The sequence below is a fragment of the Heptranchias perlo genome, unplaced genomic scaffold (assembly GCF_035084215.1).
Source record: "Heptranchias perlo isolate sHepPer1 unplaced genomic scaffold, sHepPer1.hap1 HAP1_SCAFFOLD_64, whole genome shotgun sequence".
Lineage (NCBI taxonomy): Eukaryota > Metazoa > Chordata > Chondrichthyes > Hexanchiformes > Hexanchidae > Heptranchias > Heptranchias perlo.
The window spans coordinates 3,930,659-3,943,126 of record NW_027139666.1 but is presented as its reverse complement, the minus strand read 5'-3'; the positions used below and the strand labels follow the sequence as shown (position 1 = coordinate 3,943,126).

The window sequence follows — 12,468 nt, the reverse complement described above, 5'->3', positions numbered from 1 at the left end:
ATGGAGGCAGAGTGCATGGCTGAGACACTAAATGAGTACTTTACATCTGTCTGTAACAAGGAAGAAGATGCAACAAAAGTCATAGTAAAAGACGAGGTCGTTGAGATATTGGATGGGCTGAAATTTGATAAAGAGAAGGTACGAGAAAGGCAGGCTGTACTTAGAGTAGAAAAGACACCCGGTTCGGATGGGATGCATCGTAGGTTGCGAAGGGAATCCGGGGGTGGTGCCTGAGGACTGGAGAATTGCAAAGTTACACCATTGTTCAAAGAAGAGTGTGAGGATAAACCCAGCAACGACAGACCAGTCAGTTTAACCTCAGTGGTGGGAAAACTGTTAGAAATGAAAATCCGAGACAACATTAATAGTCATTTGTACAAGTGTGGATTAATAAAGAAAAGACAGCACGGATTTGTTCAAGGAAAATCGTGCTAAACTATCTTCATTGAGTTTTTTGACAAGGTAACAGGGAGGGTCGATGAGTGTAATGATGTTGATGTTGTTTACATGGACTTTCAAAAGTTGCTTGATAAAGTGCCACAAAATAGGCTTAGCAGCAAATCATAGAATCATAGAAGTTACAACATGGAAACAGGCCCTTCGGACCAACATGTCCATGTCGCCCAGTTTTCCAACTAAGCTAGTCCCAATTGCGTGCACTTGGCCCATATCCCTCGATACCCATTTTACCCATGTAACTGTCCAAATGCTTTTTAAAAGACAAAATTGTACCCGCCTCTACTACTGCCTCTGGCAGCTCGTTCCAGACACTCACCACTCTTTGAGTGAAAAAATTGCCCCTCTGGACAATTTTGTATCTCTCCCCTCTCACCATAAATCTATGCCCCCTCGTTATAGACTCCCCTACCTTTGGAAAATATTTTGACGATCTACCTTATCTATGCCCCTCATTATTTTATAGGCTTATATAAGATCACCCCTTAACCTCCTACTCTCCAGGGAAAAAAGTCCCAGTCTATCTAACCTCTCCCAATTAGTCAAACCATCAAGTCCCGGTAGCATCCTAGTAAATCTTTTCTGCACTCTTTCTAGTTTAATAATATCCTTTCTATAATAGGGTGACCAGATTTGTTCACAGTTTTCCAAGTGTGGCCTTACTACTGTCTTGTACAACATCAACAAGACATCCCAACTCCTGTATTCAATGTTCTGACCAATGAATCCAAGCATGCCGAATGCCTTCTTCACCACCCTATCCACCTGTGACTCCACTTTCAAGGAGCTATGAACCTGTACTCCTAGATCTCTTTGTTCTATAACTCTCCCCAACGCCCTACCATTAACGGAGTAAGTCCTGGCCCGATTCGATCTACCAAAATGCATCACCTCACATTTATCGAAATTAAACTCCATCTGCCATTCATCGGCCCACTGGCCCAATTTATCAAGATCCCGTTGCAATCCGAGATAACCTTCCTCACTGTCCACAATGCCACCAATCATGGTGTCTTCTGCAAACTTACTAACAATGCCTCCTAAATTCTCATCCAAATCATTAATATAAATAACAAATAACAGCGGACCCAGCACCGATCCCTGAGGCACACCGCTGGTCACAGGCCTCCAGTTTGAAAAACAACCCTCGACAACCACCCTCTGTCATCTGTCGTCAAGCCAATTTTGTATCCAATTGGCTACCTCACCTTGGATCCCGTGAGATTTAACCTTATGTAACAACCTACCATGCGGTACCTTGTCAAAGGCTTTGCTGAAGTCCATGTAGACCACGTCTACTGCACAGCCCTCATCTATCGTCTTGGTTACCCCTTCAAAAAACTCAATCAAATTCGTGAGACTTGATTTTCCTCTCACAAAACCATGCGGACTGTTCCTAATCAGTCCCTGCCTCTCCAAATGCCTGTAGATCCTGTGCCTCAGAATACCCTCTAACAACTTACCCACTACAGATGTCAGGTTCACCGGTCTGTAGTTCCCAGGCTTTTCCCTGCCGCCCTTCTTAAACAAAAGCACAACATTTGCTACCCTCCAATCTTCAGGCACCTCACCTGTAGCTGTCGATGATTCAAATATCTCTGCTGGGGGACCCGCAATTTCCTCCCTAACTTCCCATAACGTCCTGGGATACATTTCATCAGGTCCCGGAGATTTATCTACATTGATGCGCGTTAAGACTTCCAGCATCTACCTCTCTGAAATATGTACACTCCTCAAGACATCACTTTTTATTTCCCTAAGTTCCCTAACATCCATGCCTTTCTCAACCGTAAATACCGATGTGAAATATTCATTTCGGATATCACCCAACACTTGTGGTTCAGCACACAGATGACCTTTTTGATCCTTAAGAGGCCCTACTCTCTCCCTAGTTACTCTTTTGCCCTTTATGTATTTGTAGAAGCTCTTTGGATTCTCCTTTGCCTTATCTGCCAAAGCAATCTCATGTCCCCTTTTTGCCCTCCTGATTTCTCTCTTATCTCTACTCCGGCAATCTCTATACTCTTCAAGGGATCCCCTTGATCCCAGCTGCCTATGCATGTCATATGCCTCCTTCTTCCTTTTGACTCGGGCCTGAATCTCCCGAGTCATCCAAGGTTCCCTACGTCTACCAGCCTTGCCCTTCACTTTATAAGGAACGTGCTTACCCTGAACCCTGGTTAACACACCTTTGAAAGCCTACCACTTACAAGACGTCCCTTTGCCTGCCAACAGACTCTCCGAATCAACTTCTTAAAGTTCCTGACTAATACCATCAAAATTGGCCTTTCCCCAATTTAGAATTTTAACTTTTGGGCCAAACCTATCCTTCTCCATAGCTCTCTTAAAACTAATGGAATTATGATCACTGGTCCCAAAGTGATCCCTCACTAACACTTCTGTCACCTGCCCTTCCTTATTTCCAAAGAGGAGGTCAAGTTTTGCCCCCTCTTTCGTCGGGCAATCCACATACTGAATGAGAAATTACTCCTGAATACACTCAACAAATTTCTCTCCATCCAAGCCCCTAATGCTATGGCTGTCCCAGTCAATGTTGGGAAAGTTAAAGTCCCCGACTATTACCACCCTATTTTTCTTGCAGCTGTCTGTAATCTCCGTACATATTTGCTCCTCAATTTCCCGTTGACTATTTGGGGGTCTGTAGTACAATCCTATCAAAGTGATCTCTCCCTTCTTATTTTTGAGTTCTACCCATGTAGACTCCGTGGGCGAACACTCGGATATATCCTCTCTCACTACTGCCGTGATGTTCTCCCTAATCAAGAACGCAACTCCCCCTCCTCTCTTACCTCCGGCTCTATCTTTCCTATAGCATCTGCACCCTGAAACAATGAGCTGCCAGTCCTGCCACCCCCCCACCTTAGCCATGTTTCATTAATAGCTATAACATCCCAGTCCTGTACCCATCCATACCCTGAGTTCATCTGCCTTGCCCATCAGACTTCTTGCATTGAAATAAATGCAGTTGAATCTAGACTTCCCTTGGTCTTTGCCCTGCTTTCTCAGACCATCTGTCCGGTCATGTTTTGTACACTCTCCCTTACTGCCTCTTGTTTCTGTCACCACTTTGCTTCCCACTGACTTCCTGCATCGGTTCCCATCCCCCTGCCACATGAGTTTAAACCCTCCCCAACAGCACTAGCAAACACTCCCCCTCGAATATTGGTTCCAGTCCTGCCCAGATGCAGACCGTCCAATTTGTACTGGTCCCACCTCCCACAGAACCGGTTCCAATGGCCCAGGAATTAGAATCCCTCCCTCTCGCACCATCTCTCAAGCCACGTATTCATCCTAGCTATCCTGTCATTCCTACTCTGACTAGCCCTTGGCACTGGTAGCAATCCTGGGATTACTACCTTTGAGGCCCTACTTTTTAGTTTAACTCCTAACTCCCTAAATTCAACTTGTAGGACCTCATCCCGTTTTTTACCTATATCGTTGGTACCTATATGTACCACGACAACTGGCTGTTCACCCTCCCCCTCCAGAATGTCCTGCAGCCGCTCCGAGACATCCCTGACCCTTGCACCAGGAAGGCAACATACCATCCTGGAGTCTCGGTTGCGTCCGCAGAAACGCCTGTCTATTCCCCATACAATCGAGTCCCCTATCACTATAGCTCTGCCACTCTTTTTCCTGCCCTCCTGTGCAGCAGAGTCAGCCACGGTGCCATGAACCTGGCCGCTGCCACCTTCCCCTGGTGAGCCATCTCCCCCAACAGTATCCAAAACGGTATATCTGTTTTGGAGGGAGATGTCCGCACGGGACCCCTGCACTGCCTTCCTACTCTTCCTGTGTCTGTTGGTCACCCATTCACTATCTTCCTCAGTAATTTTTATCTGTGGTGTGACCGACTCACTGAACGTGCTATCCACGACTTCCTCAGTCATGAACAGGTACAGAAAATAATCAATAAGGCTCATGTAATTATGGCCTTTATATCTAGAGGACTAGAGTACAAGGGGGCAGAAGTTATGCTGCAGCTATACAAAACGCTGGTTAGACCGCACCTGGAGTACTGTGGGCAGTTCTGGGCACTGCACCTTCATAAGGACATATTGGCCTTGGAGGGAGTGCATTGTAGTTTTACTAGAATGATACCCGGACTTCAAGGGTTAAGTTAAGAGGAGAGATTACACAAATGGGCGTTGTATTCTCTCGAGTTTAGAAGGTTGAGGGGTGATCTGATCGAAGTTTATCAGATATTAAGTGGAACAGATAGGGTGGATGGAGAGAAACTATTTCCACTGGTTGGGGATTCTCGGAGTAGGGGGCACAGTCGAAAAAATTAGAGCCAGACCTTTCAGGAGTGAGATTAGAAAACATTTCTACACACAAAGGGTGGTCGAAGTTTGGAACTCTCTTCCGCAAATGGCAAATGATACTAGCTCAATTGCTAAATTTAAATGTGAGATAGATAGCTTTTTGGCAACCGAAGGTATTAAGGGATTATGGGCCAAAGGCAGGTTTCTGGAGCTGGATCACAGATCAGCCATGATCTTGTCAAATGGCGGAGCAGGCACGAGGGCTGAATGGCCTACTCCTCTTCCTATGTTCCTATGTTCCTATGGGTTTGGGTTTTAGCAGATGGAGGAGGGGGAGTGTGTGGGACGGGGATTTACAGTCTGGTGCAATGAGCGGGAGGAATGTTCCATAGAAACTTGAATTGCCTGTTCTGAATTTCTATGCTGTATTCACAGTGAGGGCTTTTTTTTATGTCCTTTTACAGTTTTTTTACAAGGGGAGGATTTGAAGACTGGAAACTCAAACCAAATATCAAGTTAACATCTGACCGTCACTCCATTCATCAGCACCTGAAGATTATCGGCCTTTGAATATAGAAGGAGAAATATTTGACTGTTCTGCCGGTGGGAAAATATTTCAAACATCATTGTGACTGCAATAGCAGCGAGACACACACACCCGAGTGAGAATGTTCCAGTGCACTGACTGTGGAAAGAGCTTTAACCAGTTACACAGACTGAAAAAACATCTTCTACTGATCGTCCAACCTGGAGAGACACGAGGAAACCCGCACCAAGGAGAAGCAGTGGAAATGTGGGGACTGTGGGAGGGGATTCAGTTACACGTCCCGGCTGGAAACTCATCGACGCAGACTCACTGGAGAGAGGCCGTTCACCTGCTCCGTGTGTGGGAAGGGATTCACTCAGTCATCCAACCTACTGACACACCAGCGAATTCACACTGGGGAGAGGCCGTTCACCTGCTCCGTGTGTGGGAAGGGATTCACTCAGTCATCCAACCTACTGACACACCAGCGAATTCACACTGTGGAGAGGCCGTTCACCTGCTCCGTGTGTGGGAGCGGATTCACCCATTCATCCCACCTCATTGAACATCAATTTGTTCATGCTGATAAGTGTCTTTTTCAATGTTTTGTCTGTGAGAAGAGCTTTTTTTTAAAAAAAGTGATCTGCTGACACACCAATGTACTCACACTGGGGAGAGGCAGTTCACCTGCTCCGTTTGTGGAAAGGGATTCACTCGGTCATCCAGCCTACTGATACACCTGCGAGTTCACACTGGGGAGAGGCTGTTCACCTGCTCCATGTGTGGGAGATGATTCACTCGATCATCCCACCTGCTGAGACATCAGCAAGTTCACATCGGGAAGAGGCCGTTAACCTGCTCTGTGTGTGAGAAGGAATTCATTTGTTCATCCAGCCTAATTGAATATCGACTTGTTCGCACTGATAAGAGACCCTTCAAATGTTCTAATGGTGAGACAAGCTTTAAAAGAACATGGGATCTGCTGAGACATGAACGTATTCACACTGGGAAGAGGGGGGGATTGGATTCACTCAGTCATCCCACCTGCTGATTCACCAGTGGGTTCAAATGTAACTGCGGGGTTGGATTCTGATGTTATTGCTGTTGTTAATCACATCCGGGAATGAACCATGTTCATTCTGACAGTTGGGTTTTGTTTCTGATGTTAATAATCGCTTCAACTGGGCTGCAGTTGAATATTCTGTACAAGTGACAAATAAATCAGCTTTCTTTCAAACACAGTGTTTCTAGTCCTTGATATCTCGATAATAAGGGAAGCAGTGTGAGGACTCATGATGAAGTGAGTGGAATCCATCTTACAACTGAGTTCCTCCACCTTTTTAAATGATGGATCTACAAGATGTCCAAGTCTGACAGGACAGAAAGTTTTATTATATCACAGGGTCCACTTCAAGCAGCCTGAGCAGATTTCCACTGCCCTTGTGCGAAAAAGAGTTTCCTGATTTCACTCCAAGACACCCTACCTCTAAATTTAAGGTTATGTCCTCTTGTTCTGGATTCCCCCACCAGAGAAAATAATTTGTATTTCTACCCAATCGAATCCCTTTAAATATTTGGATCAGATCACCCCTCGACCTTCTAAACGCAAGGGAATGCAAAACCAAGTTTACACAACACGTCCTCATAATTGAACCCTTCAAGCCCCAGTGTCATTCTCGTGAATCTGCACTGTCCTCCCTCTCAGGCCAATATGTCCCAGCACTGACTGTGTGTATGACAGGACTGAGTGTCCCAGCACTGACTGTCTGTATGACAGGATTGAGTGTCCCAGCACTGACTGTGTGTATGACAGGACTGAGTGTTCCAGCACTGACTGTGTGTATGACAGGATTGAGTGTCCCAGCACTGACTGTGTGTATGACAGGACTGAGTGTCCCAGCACTGACTGTGTGTATGACAGGACTGAGTGTTCCAGCACTGACTGTGTGTACGACAGGACTGAGTGTCCCAGCACTGACTGTGTGTACAACAGGATGAGTACTCCAGCACTGACGCATGTAAAACCGGATTGACTCTCCGAGCAAAAACGGTGTGCATAAGAGGACTGAATGTCCCAGCACTGACTGCGTGTTCAACAGGACCGACTGTCCCAGTACTAACTGTGTGGAAAACAGCACTGAGTGTCCCAGCACTGACTGTGTGTATAACAGGACTGAATGTCCCAGCACTGAATGTGTGTTTTAAAGGAATGAGTGTCCCAGCACTGACTGTGTGTATAATAGAACTGATTGTCTCAACTTTCACTGTGTGTATAACAGGACAGAGGGTTCCAGCACTGACTGTGAGTATAACAGGATTGAGAGTCCCAGCAATGACTGTGTGTATGACAGGACAGAGGGTTCCAGCACTGACTGTGAGTATAACGGGACTGAGGGTCCCAGCAATGATTGTGCGGAGAATGTACATGGGCTGTGGAAGAAAATAAATGGGTGGGGTAGAATCCATGATGGGATGGAATGACATGGGGTTGCCGGTGGAGATTAAATCGGTTGGAGGAGGTTACAGAGATAGGGAGGGGGCGAGACCGTGGAGGGATTTGTACACGAGGATGAGGAATTTAAAATCGAGGCATTGCCGGACCGGGAGCCAATGTAGTAAAACACGAACAGAAACTTCCGGTCCACTGCCCGGCAGACAGGTGGAGAAGACATTGATGTCCGCGGGGGAACAGTCAGGGTCACAGTAGCAGTCGAGTTCACAGAATCCGCCAGTCATGTCACAGGTACAAACAGGAACGGCTGGATCAAGACACACACAGAGATCTTACAACAGAGCATGTGCGGACACAAAGACCACCTCCCTCCTTTGTTTGAATCCACGTTCGCCGTCTTCTCCATCTCCCAAAATCAATCTGCTGACTTACCGTCCCACTGCTTTCTACTCACCGAATTACAGCTCCCAGATACGCAGCGCAACCCACTTAATAAATAATAATATTAATGCTGAGAGAATAGAGAAGCTGGGATTTGTCTCTTTGCAGCAGAGAAGGTTCAGGGGCGATTTACCAGAATGGAGAGACTGAAGAAGCTGAGATTGTTCTCCTCAGAGCGCAGACGGTTAAGGGGAGATTTAATAGATGCGTTCAAATGAGGAGGGATTTTGATGGAGGCGATGGGGTGGAACTGTTGCCACTGACGGGAGGGTCGGTAACCAGAGGACACAGATTGAAGGGAATTGGGACAAGAGCCAAAGGGAGATGAGGAGAAAGTTTTTAGGCAGCGAGTTGACCTGATCTTGAATTCACTGCCTGAAAGGGCGGTGGGAGCAGATTCAACAATAACTTTCAAAAGGGAATCGGGTCAATCCTTGAAGGGGGGAAATTTGAGGGACTCTGGGGAAAGAGCAGTGGAGTGGGACTAATCGGGTCACTTACAGGGCCAACACAGGCGCGATGGGCCGAGCGGCCTCTTTGACAGAGCCGGCACAGGCGCGATTGACCGAGCGGCCTCTCCATGTGCCGTTTCATTCTCGCTCACCTTTGGGCTCCGACCCACGGCGGGTTTAACTGGAAGGCGGCAGAGTGACTCCCCCCCCGCCGAGCCCAGCTCGACACCGGGCGCTGCCAGAGTGGAGATTCACGGGGCCCCGTAACTCCCCCCGTCCACCCGCCCTCCGCTCTCCCCTCTCAGTCCACTCCCGGGTGCGGGCCCTCCCTCTGTCGGCCTCGCCCCGCCAACTGCAGCGCCCGCCCGCCGGCCTGAGGCCGCAATCAGCACCCTCCTGGCGTCGCATGTTGCTAAGGGAACGCGGCACAGGGACCGACGTCACCCAGGCCGAAGTGGCACGTACGCGTCGTGACATCAGCGTGCAAAAATGAGTGACGCTACCGCGTCTCACGTGATGGGAGGAGTCAGCCCAAGAGGAGGGCGGGGGTGGGAAGGGTGAGGGTGGAGTTGAGAGCTGTCAATCAAAGGGCCCGGAGTCAGCACTCACTGCGCACAGGGTTTGGAGAACTTGATTAAAAATGCAAAATCTGCAAGAATGAAATCAAAATAGAAATATAGAAAAAAACGGAAAAAATTGCAAATGAAAACAGAAATGTCCAAACTCACATAAGGCTGATGGTCTGGGTCCTCCTGCTACTATTATTCTTCTCGACCTGGGGCATAGGATGAGCAGAATATTTGAATGTAACTTTTTTAATGGAGAGGGTGCTGAATGTATGGAATGGACCAGCGAGGGAGGCAGTGTGGCCTGATTATATCAGCAAATTGCAGATAGTTGGCTAAGTACCTGATAGCGGTACCTTGGGATATGACAGCTCAGAAATTGGGATCTTTATTTTTTTTTGTCCATGTGCACTAGCTTTTACTGATTGGTGCTCTACTGTCTTTAGTTTATCATCATTAAGAAATTAATCCCATTTCTCACCTGGTGCCTGCAATAAATGCTCTTTGTTTAACCCCCCACATATTTACTTTCCGGATTTACTTGCACTTTTTACTGTCCAATAACAGCAGACACGGTCAGACTGGAACTTAAAAAAAATTATTTCAAAACACACTTTATTTCATAAAATTGATGGATATAGACATGTTCAAAGTAAATATCACATTTACAATTCAAAACAATGTAACACAGACCGTACACACTACGTTCCATTGTTACAATTCCACACACAGTACATATCTTCTAACACATGCTGTACAATACAAGGTGAAATGGCCCGACACAGTGGCCTTTCCCCATAGAGACTTTGCACAGGCTGCAACTCGCGTCAGTGCATCCCACAGCACATACTCCGGGACCTTGGAGTATACCAGTCGGCAACACTCGGTCGTGGACAGCTCCTTCAGCTGGAAGACCAGCAGATTTTTGGCGGACCATCGGGCCACCTTAACCGATCTGATGGTCTTCCAGCAGCAGTTGATATCTGCCTTGACGTGTGTCCCGGGGAACTGCCTGTCGTGCACAGTGTCCTCTGTTACCGGGCTGTTGGGGTGAACGGCTCTTCGACACCTCGGTATCGAGGTCCAGCCTCTGTGGAGGGGGCTATCTCCTTTTACCCGAATACACGGATCGATTCGCCCACATTCATGATAGTGTTTGGCAAACACTGTCTGATGTCTCTCACACACCTGTCGAACTTTGGGGTCAGAGACGGAGGGGTAATTTCACCTTCACTGCTTGGGCGGTAAACTGACGAAGCAGAAATTAAAATCGGGCCGGTTCTATAAGCGGCGGGTGATCCGCTCCACCAGTTCAGTTCCCAGCGATGATAGAAAATTTCCTCCACGTGTTATGAACCGGTGCAGTTTGAGAAAATGGACCAGCTTGTGGGCTTCGAAGGTTCATTGTAGGTCGTCGGTCAGGAAAGGTGTGACCGATTTTAAGTATCCTCGCCTGGCGTAAATGAGGTGGTAGAGGGTAGTAAATGGTATCAGGTCACTTACTGCCCCATTAACGTTGGCGTTCCTGCCTCCACCGTCGTCGGTAGGGTCCTGAGAAGAGCAGCCGGAGCAAAACCCACCTCTTTCCGGTCAGGCCACGTGTAATATGTAAATCAGAGTATTATGACGTAGACGGGACACCATTTAATGTTGGGCACAAATGGGTGGAGGAGCCGCCCTTTCGATGGGCATTGAGTGGTCCAGAACACTGAGAAGTTTCTTTTTAACTTATATTTTGTGGGGCAAGCAGGAGTAGGAGAGATTTCCCTTGGCCTGTTGCGGCCGTGAGAAATCTCCCGGCCCCTGATAGTCTCAGATATGTATCAGGAGGTTTCCTCACAGATGTTTGTAACCAGGCCAAACCTCATCTCCCATTAAACTCCCTCCAGTGAGTAAACATTGCTGCACAGCAGCTCAGAGAGGAACCGATCTCCGGAACTCCACACTGGAGTTTGAAATTACATTAATATTTGACCAGTTAGTAACGGTCCGGGTGTTGGTCCATTATTATTCTGTTCTCGTCAAACCAAATGTCCCAATGAACAGGACGCTGTCTGACTCTGACAGCTCACCCTCAGTCCATCCCACCGGGCAGTGTGTGTGATGGGAAATAATCATCAACCGAAAAGGAGGATTTGATTATATTCATTTCAGGATTAAACATTTAATATTGAAATCATATTATTTCCAGACTAATAACAGCAAATCATTTCATGTTAGAATCACATCTTGTATCATTTCACAACACTGCATTTGTCGGGTAAAATATAATTCCTGTGTGGTATTTCCAAATGTATTTAAAGTATTGGATTGATATCAGTTACTTTCGTGAACTCAATGATGTCAATGGATAGTAAAATCAGGCGCGGTGATTAACAGGCGCCCGATCCGATACCGCCCGTCTTACGCTACCACCAAACGTGATAATTTACACGAAATGACTTTTAATTTAATTTCGGATGAAAAATCTTCAGATGTTTCTATGATTTAACTAATGTAACAATTAGATTCAGTGGGTATTTCACCCCGTTCTTCAGCTCCTCTCTGAATTTAGTCTGGGTCACAGCATAAATACCCGTGTTGGTACAGGAACTGAGAAGGTGAAGCATGAATCCGACTGACTCAATGTCACTGGCCGTATAGGACTGGGAGTTTGTTATATGCAGAGAGATAACATAAAAAAAGAATGCGCCCCATAATAATATAAAACTGCCTGATATACTGAAGAGTAAAATGATGGATTTCCTTCGGTTCTCCATCTCTGGATCCTTGTGATTCTCTCCATTGCTGCGGGCCCGGAGTCCCCTGCGGACTCTACTGGCCGCTAAGATGTGCCTGGCGGTGAGGACATTGAACAGCAAAATCAGAATGAATGGGAGACAAGGCATGAACACAAGATTAAACAAGTCAAACGCTGCCCATGCGGGTGAAGTGAAAAGGGCCAGTTTCAAGACACAACCCCGGGGTACATTGTCCATTATATATTCCGGGTCAAATGCAAAGTACCAGGGAATGTTTAGTAAACAGCTCAGCGCACTCACCACCCCGATAACAGCAGCCGCCGTTTTCTCGGTGCAATATTTTGTTTTCAGCTTCTGACAACAAATGGCCACATATCGATCAAAGGTGAAAACCACTGTGAACCAGACAGAGGCCGCTGTGGTTGATACACTCATGATGACAATGAGACGGCACACGGGGGTAATGGTCAAGAATGAAACTGGGAAATAAATATTAACAATGCGCCACAATATGACATCATTGATAATGACCAGGAGTTCAGCCGCCG

The 12,468-nt window shown here is 46.8% G+C and overlaps 1 pseudogene; it reads left to right on the top strand.

Annotated features, from left to right (window-relative positions):
- Positions 1–9,106, top strand: LOC137317986 (zinc finger protein 239-like; annotated as a pseudogene).
- Positions 9,107–12,468: the final 3,362 nt, after the last annotated feature.